The following is a 15,503-nucleotide window of genomic DNA, read 5'->3' as shown; positions in this document are numbered from 1 at the left end:
CAGGAGATTTTAAAGCATATCTCTCAGAAACTGAACAGATAAAGCAGACCTGAAATTAAGATCCTCCAAATTTGAAAAAAAACCACAAACATTTAAAACAGACTAACTCTAGGGGGTAACATTTAGGCTCCTGCACTTGTCAAATAGATGACACACGTTTTTTCCAAGCACAGATGAAACATTGTCACAACTTGATCACGCTATAGGCCACAAAGGAAGTCTCAACAAATTTAACGATTCAACATCATAAAGGCCCATGTTCTCTGAAAGCAATGCAGGATTAGTGATTAGTAGAAATCATCAATAAAAAGATAGCCAAACCACTTCTCCCACGTATATTGAAACTAAATGGCACAGTTCTAAATACGTCCTAATTTAAAGAGAAAATTCAATGGAAATTATAAAACATTTAAAACCAGTAGTTATGAAAATTCAACATATAACTCTTGGAACACAGCTAAAGAAGCGGTTACGGGGAAAATCAGAGCCTATAACGTGTATATTAGAAAACTAAATTAATGAGCTGGGAGTTCAGCTCACAAAGCTAGGAAACAACAATAGTGACTTTAGGATTTGTCTTAAGGAGTGTTACATTTCAATGGGATGACATGTATATACGTATATTTTTCTATCCAACATGCAATAAACTTATAATGTGCTCTTTTCTGTTGCTGTAGCTGTTACGCTTACTTTGACTTAGCACATAATAGATGCTCAATACATTCCTTTTTTTTTAGCATCTTGATTGGAGTATAATTGCTTTACAATGGTGTGTTATCTTCTGCTTTATAACAAAGTGAATCATTTATACATATACATATGTCCCCATATCCCCTCCCTCTTGCGTCTCCCTCCCCCCCTCCCTATCCCACCCCTCTAGGTGGTCACAAAGCACTGAGCTGATCTCCCTGTGCTATGCGGCTGCTTCCCACTAGCTATCTATTTTACATTTGGTGGTGTATGTATGTCCATGCCACTCTCTCACTTCGTCCCAGCTTACCCTTCCCCCCTCCCCGTGTCTTCAAGTCCGTTCTCTACGTCTGCGTCTTTATTCCTTTCCTGCCCCTAGGTTCTTCAGAACCATTTTTTTTTAGATTCCATATTTATGTGTTGGCATATGGTATTTATTTTTCTCTTTCCTTTTTTTTTTTCAATCTTTTAGGTTGATCAATTCTTTATCAGTTAACATTCTCACTGACAAAAACCAATTTATATTAACTATAGTTATATATAACATATCAAGGGAGAACATGGGAAAATCAGAACACAATACTTCATCAGCTAAATAGAGTTCAACTCAGTTTGCTGTTATGGGGACAAACAAGATAACAAATACACTGAAGTATAAACAAAATATTATACTCAGAGTAACAGCATTCCAGAAGAAAACAGAAAGCTGAAGATACAATAAAGGTCTTTAATTCACAATATGTATAATTATATAATTTATTAAAATCAACATAATTCGTGTACAAAATATTAACATGGCAGTCATAAAGTTTGTTAAGCACTTCAAATACTGAAATGTTAAAACAGTAAAACTACACTAAGCAACTTTTGCATCAAGGGATCTAATCTAGCTCACTAGTTCAGGCTGAACGTTCACTCTCTGAAGTATTTCTTCAGGCATGCAAAAAACAGGGCTAACAGGTTTAATCTGTTCTTCTCCCAAAAGTGACAATCCAGCAATTCCAAATAGAGTATGAAAAGGAACTACCATATCTCCTGGCCTGTCCGCAAATCCTCCGGTTTTTTCATCTTGACATGCTGAAATGAAACAGCGCAGATTCTCTCTGTCAATCCAATGAAGCCTTCCAATTATCTTTAGGGAAGCCAACACCCACCAAGAATAGCATACATCTGGTAACTTCTCTGGCCTTCCATTGAGTCCACCTAATGGAAGCTGTCATTCATGAAGCCACCAACCAAGTAAATCAGAATTTAGTCGATGCAACTGACTAGTAATAGCCAGGAATCCTGTGCAACAATAGATCTGCCCAGCATGGGATTCAGAACCTGACCTGCAACCAAATCCACCATCAAGGTTCATACATGATAAAACAAATTCGATTGCCTTTTCCACATTAATAGCATCCAGCTTCCCCAATAGAGCCAAAGTTGCCACCGCACAAAAAGAGAATCTTGTATCAATTTCTCCCCAAAAACTCCAGCAAAAGAACCATCTTCTTTCTGTAGCCTCTGAATATATTCTACAACTTTATTTACATCAATAACATTAATACTATCATAGTAAGAATCTGGACAGCACTAAGAGTGTACAAAAGATGAGGATCATGTCCAATACTAACACTTATTCCACCACACTCGTGTTGACAAGACTTAGTAAATGTCAGAATTTCTTTTCTATTCATGCGATGTAGCTGTCCCATGAGATCCATTACAATCAGACCCCAATAGATGCCACTCATTCTCAAATAATCAGATATACAGTATTCGTAATCATCTTTCTTTGAGCCATAGGATGCTATATAATCTGGATGCTTCTGCACTAATAGGGTGTCGGGTGCATCTGACTTGATAATAAGATCCTTCCGTGGTGTGCCCATGTCTGAGAGCGAAAAGAGCTATTTTTCTCTTTCTGACTTACTTCATTCTGTATGACAGTCTCTAGGTCCATCCACCTCACTACAAATAATTCAACTTCATTTCTTTTTATGGCTGAGTAATATTCCATTGTATATATGTGCCACATCTTCTTTATCCATTCATCTGTTGATGGACACTTAGGTTGGTTCCATGTCCTGGCTACTGTAAATAGAGCTGCAATGAACATTGTGGTACATGACTTTTTTGAATTATGGTTTTCTCAGGGTATATGACCAGTAGTGGAATTGCTGGGTCGTATGCTAGTTCTATTTTTAGTTTTTTAAGGAACCTCCATACTGTTCTCCATAGTGGTTGTATCAATTTACATTCCCACCAACAGTGCGAGAGAGCTCCCTTTTCTCCACACCCTTTCCAGCATTTATTGTTTGTAGATTTTTTGATGATGACCATTCTGACTGGTGTGAGGTGTTACCTCATTGTAGTTTTGATTTTCATTTCTTTAATGATTAGTGATGTTGAGCATCCTTTCATGTGTTTGTTGGCAATCTGTATATCTTCTTTGGAGAAATGTCTATTTAGGTCTTCTGCCCATTTTTGGATTGGATTGTTTGTTTTTTTGATATTGAGCTGCATGAGTTGCTTGTAAATTTTGGAGGTTAATCTTTTGTCAGTTGCTTCATTTGCAAATATTTTCTCCTATTCTGAGGGTTGTCTTTTCGTCTCGTTTATGGTTTCCTTTGCTGTGCAAAAGATTTGAAGTTTCATTAAGTCCCATTTGTTTATTTTTGTTTTTATTTCCATTTCTCTAGGAGGTGGGTCAAAAAGGACCTTGCTGTGATTTATGTCATAGAGTGTTCTGCCTATGGTTTCCTCTAAGAGTTTTATAGTGTCTGGACTTACATTTAGGTCTTTAATCCATTTTGAGTTTATTTTTGTGTAGGGTGTTAGGGAGTGTTCTAATTTCATTCTTTTACATGTAGCTGTCCAGTTTTCCCAGCACCACTCATTGAAGAGGCTGTCTTTTCTCCATTGTATATTCTTGCCTCCCTTATCAAAAATAAGGTGACCATATGTGTGTGGGTTTATCTCTGGGCTTTCTATCCTGTTCCATTGATCTATATTTCTGTTTTTGTGCCAGTACCATACTGTCTTGATTACTGTAGCTTTGTAGTATAGTCTGAAGTCAGGGAGCCCGATTCCTCCCGCTCTGTTTTTCTTTCTCAAGATTGATTTGGCTATGCGGGGTCCTTTGTGTTTCCATACAAATTGTGAAATTTTTTGTTCTAGCTCTGTAAAAAATGCCATTGGTAGTTTGATAGGGATTGCATTGAATCTGTAGATTGCTTTGGGTAGTAGAGTCATTTTCACAATGTTGATTCTTCCAATCCAAGAACATGGTATATCTCTCCATATGTTTGTATCATCTTTGATTTCTTTCATCAGTATCTTAGTTTTCTGCGTACAGGTCTTTTGTCTCCTTAGGTAGGTTCATTCCTAGGTATTTTATTCTTTTTGTTGCAATGGTAAACGGGAGTGTTTCCTTAATTTCTCTTTCAGATTTTTCATCATTAGTGTATAGGAATGCAAGGGATTTCTGTGCATTAATTTTGTATCCTGCTACTTTACCAAACTCATTGATTAGCTCTAGTAGTTTTCTGGTAGCATCTTTAGGATTCTCTATGTATAGTATCATGTCATCTGCAAACAGTGACAGCTTTATTTCTTCTTTTCCGATTTGGATTCCTTTTATTTCTTTTGCTTCTCTGATTGCTGTGGCTAAAACTTCCAAAACTATGTTGAATAACAGTGGTGACAGTGGACAACCTTGTCTTACTAAATACTTTCTGTTTTTTGGTTTTTTTTTTTTTGTGGTACGCGGGCCTCTCACTGCTGTGGCCTCTGCCGTGGCAGAGCACAGGCTCCGGACATGCAGGCTCAGCGGCCATGGCTCACGGACCCAGCCACTCCACAGCATGTGGGATCTTCCCGGACTGGGGCACGAACCCGTGTCCCCTGCATCAACAGGCGGACTCTCAACCACTGCGCCCCAGGGAAGCCCCTAAATGCATTCGTGATGCATTAACAAATGGGTGAATGCCCAAGAAATTTCCTATTTTCTAGCAGCCATGTTAAAAAAAAATGTAAAAACACAAAACAGGTAAAATTAATTTTAATATTATATTTTATTTAATTCACTATTTCCAACATATGATCACTTCAACATATAATCCATATAAAAAATCATGGAGACATTTTATGTTCTCTTTTTCATACTAAGCCTTAGAAAGCAAGTGTGTATTTCATGCTTAAAGCCTACCTCAGTTCAGATGCTAAATTTTCATCAGAAACACTTGACTGGTTTTTAGATTTCATAAAATTTACCATTGAACAGTATTTTCACATGCCCAAGTTGTTTAAAAATTACTTCAAAGTTTTCTAGTAACTGAATTGTCAGTTTTTAAATTTAAATATTAAAATTAAATCAAATTAAAAATTCAGTCCTTGACTCATACTGGGCACATTTTACATACTCAGTAGGCACAGGTGCCAGAGGCTACACTATTGAACAGTGTAGGTCTAGACCATGCAGCTAGGAATTGCCCTTTCCAAAGATTGCCACCTTCCCTTGTCCACTGTCCTATGTTGGGATCTGGAACTTTCCATTCCAACTTCAATATAAAGAAACTTTCCTGCCTAAGCTACTATGTAGAAGTGAGGTAGCCTGGGACTATCAAAGCCCTCCCTCCCCCAATAGCCGGTGAAAATTTCTGTTTAACAATAGCACTGATTGATGCTATTTTCTTTCTTTGCCAAGGATCAGTGGACTACACTTCCAAAAAATATTAAAAACCTTAACTAAGGGAAGCAGAAAGCAGTGAGAATTCCCTGGGTCAGCTCTCTCCCCAGCCTCTAAATTGAGAGCTTCTGAGAATGACATAGAGGGAGAGCTCCACCCCCCCGCCACCCACCCCACTCCCAGAGCCAGGCCACCTGTCTCCTCCTCCCTCCACTAGGCTCAGTCAGAAAGGAGGATTTATTTCAGCTAAGAAACTGAACACCACAATCAGGGCATTCTTTACACTTTGGCATAAACTCAAGACTTGCAGAAGCCTTGGAGTCTCCTCACCTCCAGGCCATGCCCTCCTAGCCTCTCAAGGCTGGTCCTTCCAGCTTGTGGGAAGAGAAACAGGATCAGTTCCAGGGCTCTGCCTCAGGGAGGCCACTGCCTTGCAGTGAACCCAGGGCCATTCTTTTTGGCTGAGATTCTAAAACAGGAATCAGAAGGGAATCGGGTTTTCCCTACTTATATCATGGACTCCTGTGAAGGTCAAAGGAGAATACATATTCCATGTAAAAATACCTTGAAAAATGTAGAGTATTTTGTGCACCTAAAGTAACAATTTTTTAAAATATTATTTTATTTAGTTTTTTAAATACAGCAGGTACTTATTAGCTATCTATTTTATGCATATTAGTGTATATATGTCAATCCCAGTCTCTCTAAAGTATCATTTTAAAATCATATTGGGGTTTCCCTGGTGGTGCAGTGGTTAAGAGTCCACCTGCCAACGCAGGAGACGTGGGTTTGAGCCCTCGTCCAGGAAGATTCCACATGCTGTGGAGCAACTAAGCCCGTGCACCACAACTACTGAGCCTGTGTGCCACAACTACTGAAGCCCATGCACCTACAGCCCATGCTCCACAACAAGAGAAGTCACCTCAATGAGAAGCCCGTGCACCGCAATGAAGAGTAGCCCCGCTCACCGCAACTGGAGAAAAGCCTGTGCACAGCAACGAAGACCCAATGCAGCCAAAATTGAATGAATAAATAAATATATTAATTAATAATAATAATAAAAATATCATGTTGGCTGCAAGTCTTCCCACATACGCCCAGGAAAGACTTAAAAGCTAAGCCCAACAGGTTTTCTCAGTTCTCGTTGGGGATATAAATTGGAAAAAAAACTTGTTGGAGGGAAATTTGTCGGTATCTACCAAAATGTTAAATGTCCCTACCCTGGGAACCATAAATCCCACATTTGCAGGTAACCAGAGGAATACTCTGTTGAAAAATATGTATATACAGGGGTTTTACTGCCGCGTAGTTTGTAATAGCAAAAATTAAAACCTGCCTCAATTTCTAACTGTAAAAGAGTTAATAAAGAAATCTATGGAATGACAGAGACCTGTGTGTTCCGTGCAAATGAGGCCATAACATTTTGATGGTTTATAAAAGAAGATCACGGATAGAATGAATAGATACGTTATTCATAAAAACTAAAACTGTGGACAACATCAGTAAATAACCTCTTAGGAGATGGACCTAGTTAGACCTTTCACTTTTTACGTTTTGTTTCTATATTGTTTAAATTTTACTTTGAGCGTATGCCATGTTTTGATAAGCAAAAGAAGTAAAGATGTTTCCATCGTTAAAACAACGAAAGAGAAAAAATTAGGCCAAAAATGTGCTAGCCAGTGGGGATTCAAAATGATTTTAAAATATGGTCCGTTCCTTGAGGGAGTCACAAATTAGCCAGGAATATTTAAAGAAAAGAACACTTCTGACCTTCCAAAATCATTATCTCGGCTTTCCAAATCACTTTGTAAATTTTATTTTTGAATGATTACATGAGACCTTCCTTCCACAATTTTTTAAGCTTTTGATGTTTCAAGATACACTTTACTTCAGTTTTTCCTTTGTTATTCATTCAGGAAATATTTATCATACACCTCACAGCCAGCTACAGCCAAGGCACTGTACTGTGTACCATGGGAGAACCAAAGGATTTCATCTTCTGATGTTGGGGAGTTTGCAGTCTGATGGGAAACACAGAGAGTTATGTAAAGAATAATAATGCAAGTCAGAAAAGGATAAGTACCCAAAGAGATGAACCAGATTAAGAATTCCAGGGCCTCAGAGAGCACATCCCGGGGACGGTAACAGGCAGGAGGATGGCCAAGGCTTTGTGAAAGGGGGTGGGAAGGAGTGGTAGGATTTGCAAAAGCCAACAGCACTTTCCAGATTTAGAGCTGAACTGAGAAATGTATAGTGGTTACAGCAAGTGCTGAAGCTTACTGATGTTGTTTTCATTTCCAGTGACTAAACCCAACCCTCCTGCACACACCCACTCCTCTGTGTCGTTAACCAAAACCAGAGCGCAGGGACTGGGTGCCACTGGTGGTCTACACTCCCCTGCCCCCAGGAGCATGACCCAGGGGTGGGCTGGGGGAGCCGTGGCTGAGTTTTGGCAGTGCTGTTTCAGTGTTACCACCCCTCGTACCATAAAAGCAGCTCTTGGATAGACATTTCTGGTAATTGGAAACCCCTCAGCAAACCTGATCTCTGCACTGAGTCAAAAGTCACATGTGTGTGAAACCCACACTCCACCTCCCGCACATCTGAAAAGAGCTCAAGTTCACCGGGGCCCTGACACCAGCAGCATGAGTGGAACCAGGCCCTTGCGCAAACGTCTCTCTGTGAAACAGACTCTAACAATTTCCTTCTAAATCCTTATTTCAACATTCTAGAATGTCCCTCAGTAAAGATGCTTATTGTCTCCTTTTTAATTTGTTCTCACCGTGGTTTAAGGAGAGCTTGCATGAAGGTCACCCCTTCCTCTCCTTATAACCAAGGGGAGCTGAGACATGCGGCTGGTGGCTGTGAAGGAATAAAACACTCTAGCAAACACCTGGGAGCCACTGAGACTGTCAGCACAGATGTGCCAGGGCACAGTTGCCAGGATGGTTCCCTTGCATCCTGTTCTGTAGACATTTGTTAAGCGGTGAACATGTCCCAGGCACAGGGGATGCAAAGATGATTGACCTGGTCCTTAACCTCCAGGCAGCTGTGGGTTGGTGCCAGAGACATGGTACATCAGATTAACAGCTGCCATTATCTGGGGCTTCCTCTGGGTCAGATGCTGTGCCAGTGTGGGCTCACTCCTACTCTACAACCCTGCAAGGTAGGTTTTGTTAGATTCTTTCCACCAATGAAGCAGCAGAGGGCTCGCGGGGCCCAGGGGAGGTGAGCAGAGCACGGGAGCGCGAGGTAGAGGCTGGGGGAGAAGGGGTCTGTCCCACAGACAGCTGAGGGGCACCCAAGGCCTGCAGTGAACAGCAGGAGAGCACACAGAGCCTGGGGATTCTGATAAAGCAGACAGGACTGTATGAGGCAGGTGAACAGGTGCGCAAGCAGCCCTGAGACCAGCGAGGTCTACAGGGACAGAGTCCCAAATCCAGGAGGCTGGGGAGAAATGGCCACTCTCGTGACCAGGAAACATGCAAGGGCCCTGCCTCCAGAGCAGAAGTGCCTTGAGCTCTGTCTTCTTTTCATCCAAGAATTTTCTTCCCCTCGGTAGCCTGCTCACTTCACGCACTGTGTGTTCGCCACAGACCAGATTCTCCAGTGGGAGGGAGTGGACCCTGGGGCTGGTCGGCTGTGCCCTGGTCCCAGAGGTTTATTTACCTTTTCCCCCATCTCCCAAAAGCTCTGCCGGTAGTGGTCAAACTCGACCTGTGACACTGGGCAAGACACGCTTCCTGTAGAGGCTTGTTGACTCATTTGTATAATGTTCAGGGTTGGACTCAATGATTTCCGGGGTTCCTCCCTGCTCTCGATATCCACAGGCCTCATTCAGCATTTTGAGAAGCAGGACGCATTCTCACACATCTTCACCGCTATTCGATGAGCTATTTTATTGCAATAATCAAACCTTACACATGAAAAGAGGTATCCTAAGTCCTAAGCATCTTGTTACACATGGGGGAAAAAAGGTATCCTAAGCCCTAGTGTACTGACAAAATATGGAAATGTAAGTTTTGAAGATTTTCAAAGTACCTGCTGGGACTTTCCTGGTGGTCCAGTGGTTAAGACTCCACGCTCCCAATGCAGGGGGCCCGGGGTTCAATCCCTGGTCAGGGAACTAGATCCCGAACGCCGCAACGAAGATCCCACAGGCTGCAACTAAGACCTGGTGCAGCCAAATAAATAAATTAAAAAATATTAAAAAAAAAAAAGTAACTGGTGTCAGAGAATGCAGGTTTTAATCTAGGTCCTATCACCTATTGGCTCCTGAACTTTAGACTGCCCGAACCCCAGTTTCTACATCTTTCAGTTCTAGGAAAGCATCTTACTGTGTAGAGCTGTTGCAAAGATGAGATAAGGTGATGGATAGAGAAGAGTTTTTGGAAAGATAAGAAACTAGACACGTGTGTGTTAGGAATGGAATTTCCGGCATTAAATTCTTGATGGCCCGTGATTCGGCTGGCACGCAAACAACAAGAGGAAATGTACTATGGGTGAACACAGGCAATTACGGATCAGGACCTGGTCAAGCGGAGGAAAGCTTGCTGACAACATGAGAATTGGGAAAAGGCGATTGGATTTCAGCTGAGGAGAAGGGTGGAAGCACTGGTGAGCGTACGGAGACTTTTAGAGGAGAGATAGGAATTCATGAAGCAGGTTCTTCTTTATGTAAACATATCTCCTGCTACGGGAAACCAAGCGCGGGGGTCAGAGGGTGCTGGAGTTCGCGGCGCTTCTCAGATTGCTCTCCTTGGGATCATATGAGCACCCCAATCACAGCGTTTGAGGATGAGGAAACAGACCAGGGGAGGTGAGGTGACTTACCCGGGGTCACAGGAGTGGGAGCAAACTCAAGGGACCCAGGAAAGGAAACACGGAAGAGTGAGGGGGGCAGTCAGCACTTGAGCCGGCATCTGGGGTTAGACAGAGGGCAGATCTCACCTCATTCCAAGGGGTTGTCCAGGATCCCACCAGGAAAGGATTCTGACATCACATATTAGAGTTAGGAGGCGACCTCCTCTGGTGTAAGAAGCAGGCTAGAACCAACAGGACACAGGTATATGCCTTAAGCTCTATCAAACTAGGTTCCCTGACGAAAATGTAAGTTTATACGTTACCCACGTCTGTACAGTATCAGTAGAGTCCTCACATCGCGGTGAAGTAATTTTGCACGCTATGTGGCTTCCCTGGGCACAGGATGTGCAAATGAACCACTGACAACTGGTTTGTTGTGGTCATGGTCATCCCCATTAAAATGGTAGAAATTGGGACTTCCCTGGTGGCGCAGCGGCTAAGACCCCGTGCGCCCAATGCAGGGGGCCGGAGTTTGATCCCTGGCCAGGGAACTAGATCCCACATGCGTGCTGCAACTAAGAATTCACATGCCCCAACTAAGGAGCCCACATACAGCAACTAAGACCCGGCACAACCAAATAAATAGATAAATATTTTTAAAAATTATGAAAAAAAAATAAAGGAGCTTAAATACTAATTGAGAGGGGAAAAATGGTGGAAATGACTATTGTGTTATAACTATTATGTACTCAGGGCCTTCGATGTGTCCTGTGCTGCACTATTATCTATATATAACCCCTAGTCTGCACAGGGACCCGTTGACATAGATATTTGCAGACGAGGAAACTGATGCTCAGAAAAGTTAGGTAATTTGCCTGAGGTCACACAGCTGCTAAGTGGCAGAGCCCAGGTTTAAACCCAGTCATGCCTGGTTCCAAAGTCCAGCCACTGTTCCTCCCACCAGTGCATGATGCTCTAGGTCATGGTGATGGCCGAGCAGCAAATGCAAGGGCCAAAACTCTGGGTGGTCCTTGTATCAAAATCATTAAACCGATCAAATGTTTCAACTTAAATCAGTAATGAACATCATCATTTCCTGGACGGGGAGTTTGGGATTAGCAGAAGCAAACATATATATGGGATTAGCAGATGCAAAAAAATATATATATACATGGATAAACAACAAGGTCCTACTGTAGAGCACAGTGAACTATATTCAATTTCCTGTGATAAACCATAATGGAAAAGAATATAAAAAAGAATATATATGTATAACTGAATCACTCCGCTGTACAGCAGAAATTAACACAACATTGTAAATCAACTAGACTTCAATAAAATAAATTTTTTAACAAGCATCATTTCCACACTGTATGTAACTACTGTTCTGTTTCTTTCAGGACATTACTCCCTAAGTTTGGTGTCGAGAGTAAGTGCCAAGGTAGCAAGTAGTCCATTAACATAGGACCTCGACGTAGATGAGGACCCATTTTGGGGGGTACTGTTCATTGGACAGGAAAATATTTATCCTAAGATAACATTAGCCGAGTAATTCAACAGACACTTTTTGAGCATCAGCAATCCCTAAATCCCACGTACACTTCCTGGGAAGGAGTGGTTTCTTCATAAGACCTATAGGTGACACTTAAGAAGACAACACCATTATATTTGACTAATGTCTATGAAGTGTCTTGGGACTCTTTTTAGAGATCATCTGTATTAGCTGACTCAATAATTTCATCCAGCTGGGCCATGGAAGAGGACTGATGAAAAGATGCCCTATTTTCATAACATGATTTAGAAGTCTAGAAGAAAAATAAAGAATTAAATTCAAAGCGCTAAGTTTGGAGACAAGAATAAGTGTCTTAGGCAAGATGAAGGGACGTGTCCCCAAGTTGCTACTGTGCGGATGGCCAGAGGCACTGCCCGCATCCCTGGCTGCTCCAAGGCCACTCTTGTTATCCTTTCCCAAATGTCAGGGACCTGGAAAGAGAGGGGCAGCAAGTCAAGCTGGAAACATTGTTGTGAGGGTAGTACTGGGTCTTAGGGGTCCCTGACGTTATGTCAGGAAACTCCCCCTTTTAAAATATCCATCAATAAAAATAATTACATTTATTAAATATCTACTAAGAGCTAGCCCCTACAGCAATGTCCTCAGATGCTATTTCCCTTTTTTACCCACTACCTTGTGAAGTAGGTTTTGATATCTGATTTTTGGACATGAAGAAAACAAATTGAGTGAGGCTAACTTGACCCAAGTTTACATATCCAGGATTTTCACCCTTGCTTTTCCAAATCTAGGACCCAAGCATTTCCCTCCATTTCATGCAAACTTCCTCTCTTTAAGCCAACCAACATTTACTGAAAGTTCTCTCTGAGTAGTCGCAAACTGTTGTGGAATTCAAGAAAGCAAAAAACATACTTCTGGACAGCAGGGAGCTTAAAATCTAGAAGAGCAGATTTTAAGATTATAAGACAATACCTAACACTATTAGAGGCAATAAAGAGAATTAAATGAATGAATGATATTGGCCTATAATTTTCTATTTTTGTAGTATCTTTGTCTGGTTTTGGTATCAGGGTGATGGTGGCTTCATAGAATGAGTTTGGGAGTATTCCTTCCTCTGCAATTTTTTGGAATAATTTCAGAAGGATGCGACCGACAAGGGATTAGCCTGTAAAATTTACAAACAGCTCATGTGACTCAATATCAAAAAAACAAACAACCCAACCCAAAAATGGGCAGAAGACCTAAATAGACATTTCTCCAACGAAGACATACAGATGGCCAAGAGGCACATGAAAAAATGCTCAACATTGCTAATTATTAGAGAAATGCAAATCAAAACTACAATGAGATATCACCTCACACCAGTCAGAATGGCCACCATCAAAAAATCTACAAACAGTAAGTGCTGGAGAGGGTGTGGAGAAAAGGGAACCCTCTTGCACTGTTGGTGGGAATGTAAATTGGTGCAGCCACTATGGAGAACAGTATGGAGGTTCCTTAAAAAACTTAAAACAGAGCTACCATATGACCCAGCAATCCCACTACTGGGCAAATATCGGGAGAAAAACATGGTTTGAAAGGATACATGCACCCCAATGTTCATTGTAGCACTGTTTACAATAGCCAAGATGTGTAAGCAACCTAAACACGCATCGACAAATGAATGGATAAAGAAGATGTAGTCGATACACACAATGGAATATTACTCAGCCATAAAAAAGAATGAAATAATGCCATTTGCAGCAACATGGATGGACCTAGAGATGATCACATTAAGTAAAGTAAGTCAGACAGAGAAAGACAAATCTCGTGTGATATTGCTTATAAGCGGAATCTAAAAAAAAAGGATACAAATGAACTTATTTACAAAACTGAAACAGACTCACAAACTTAGAGAACAAACTTATGGTTACCAGGGGGAAGGGTGGGGGTCAGGGATAAATTAGGAGTTTGGGATTGACATGTACACACTGCTATGTTTAAAATAGATAACAAACAAGGACCTACTGTATAGCACAGGGAACTCTGCTCAATATTCTGGAGTAACCTAAATGGGAAAAGAATTTGAGAAGGAATAGATACGTGTATATGTAGAACTGAATCACTTTGCTGTACACCTGAAACTAACAGAACATTGTTAATCCACTATGCTCGAATACAAAATATAAATTTAAATAAGTAAGTGCATGAAAAGAGGGGCTGGCAGCTTACAGATGGGGAGTGTCACCCCACACAGGGGGGGAGTTAGGCAGGTCCTGGAATTGGTCTTTGAGGAACGAGTAGAAATTAGATAGGAACAGGAACAGAGGCGGGCTTTATGTTCTAGCAGGAAATACCTCCACAGTGAGCTTCCCTGCTTCAGAGGAAGCAAGGGCTAAAATCTTGGTACTTTTGAAAGTTTTTGCTCATAGCATGAGCATTCTGAAGATATTTTTGAAAGTCTTGCTAATTTTCTTTTTTTCCGTTAAAAAGACTATGGAGGGAGCTTCCCTGGTGGCGCAGTGGTTGAGAGTCCGCCTACCGATGCAGGGGACACGGGTTCGTGCCCTGGTCTGGGAAGATCCCACATGCCGCAGAGCGGCTGGGTCCGTGAGCCATGGCCGCTGAGCCTGCGCGTCTGGAGCCTGTGCTCCGCAACGGGAGAGGCCACAACAGTGAGAGGCCCGCGTACCGCGGAAAAAAAAAAAAAAGACTATAGAGGATAAAATTTACACAGAGCGAAATGCATAGATCTTAAGTATAAATAAATTCTATGATTTTGATAAAAGTACATACACTTGCGTAATCACCACTCCAATAAAATTTAGAACACGTTTGTTACCCTAGAAAGTTCCTTCCTACCCCTTCTCAGCCAATCCTCACTACCTCATCACCACCCACAACAGGCAACCATTGTTCTGATTTCTTTTTTTTTTTTTTTTTTTTTTTTGCGGTACGCGGGCCTCTCACTGTTGTGGCCTCTCCCGTTGCAGAGCACAGGCTCCGGACGCGCAGGCTCAGCGGCCATGGCTCACGGGCGCACCCGCTCCGCGGCATGTGAGATCTTTCCATACCGGGGCACGAACCCGTGTCCTCTGCATTGGCAGGCTGACACTCAACCACTGCGCCACCAGGGAAGCCCTGTTCTGATTTCTGTATCCATAGATTAGAACTTAAATGAAAAGAGTCACATAGTCTGCGTTATTTTGTGTCTGGCTTCTTTTGTGCTGCACAGTGCTTTTGCGGTTAGCTCATGTTGTTGCATGTATTAGTTCATTTCCTTTTATTTCTGAGTAGTGTTCCATTGTATGGATGTTTTCTTTATTCGTTGTTCTTCTGTTGATGGACATTTGTGTCGTTTCCAGTTTGGGCTACTGTGAATGATGTTGCTATGAACATGGTTTCCCCTAGTATCATTTTAAAATCCATGTTCTAGACTCTTTTTCCCTCCTTTGTTTATTTTCCGAGAATTCAGATGACGTCCTGCGTAGACACCAAAAGATCTGGATCTGAAGCCCCTTTCCTGTTAAGAGTAATTACACCCATGAAAGCCTTTATGTCCAGACCTATCCATACAAAATAAGAAAAATCAATAATTTATATGTACTTTATTGTTTTTGTAATGAGTTTTGATGAACTTGGAGGAAATTATTTGCAAGTTTTGGAAGAGTAGATCAGAGTCCTTTATAGGACGAAGATTCTACGCCTTCAAAATTCTAGGGGAGATTATTTCAAAACCAAAATTCTACCAAACGCCAGTTGAGGGTGAGGGTAGAAGGAAATTTCTGAAACTTAACCTCACCTGTCACCTCCCATGTGTTTTCTTAAGGAATGCTGTGCTATGCC

The 15,503-nt window shown here is 41.6% G+C and overlaps 1 pseudogene; it reads right to left on the bottom strand.

The window, feature by feature from the left end:
• Positions 1 to 1,513: 1,513 nt before the first annotated feature.
• Positions 1,514 to 2,582, bottom strand: LOC109547763 (geranylgeranyl transferase type-2 subunit beta pseudogene; annotated as a pseudogene).
• Between the last annotated feature and the right edge of the window lie 12,921 nt (positions 2,583 to 15,503).

This window comes from Tursiops truncatus, chromosome 14 (genome assembly GCF_011762595.2).
Source record: "Tursiops truncatus isolate mTurTru1 chromosome 14, mTurTru1.mat.Y, whole genome shotgun sequence".
Taxonomy (NCBI): domain Eukaryota; kingdom Metazoa; phylum Chordata; class Mammalia; order Artiodactyla; family Delphinidae; genus Tursiops; species Tursiops truncatus.
Note: the sequence above shows the minus strand (reverse complement) of the source record. Positions and strands in the feature narration are given on the sequence as shown.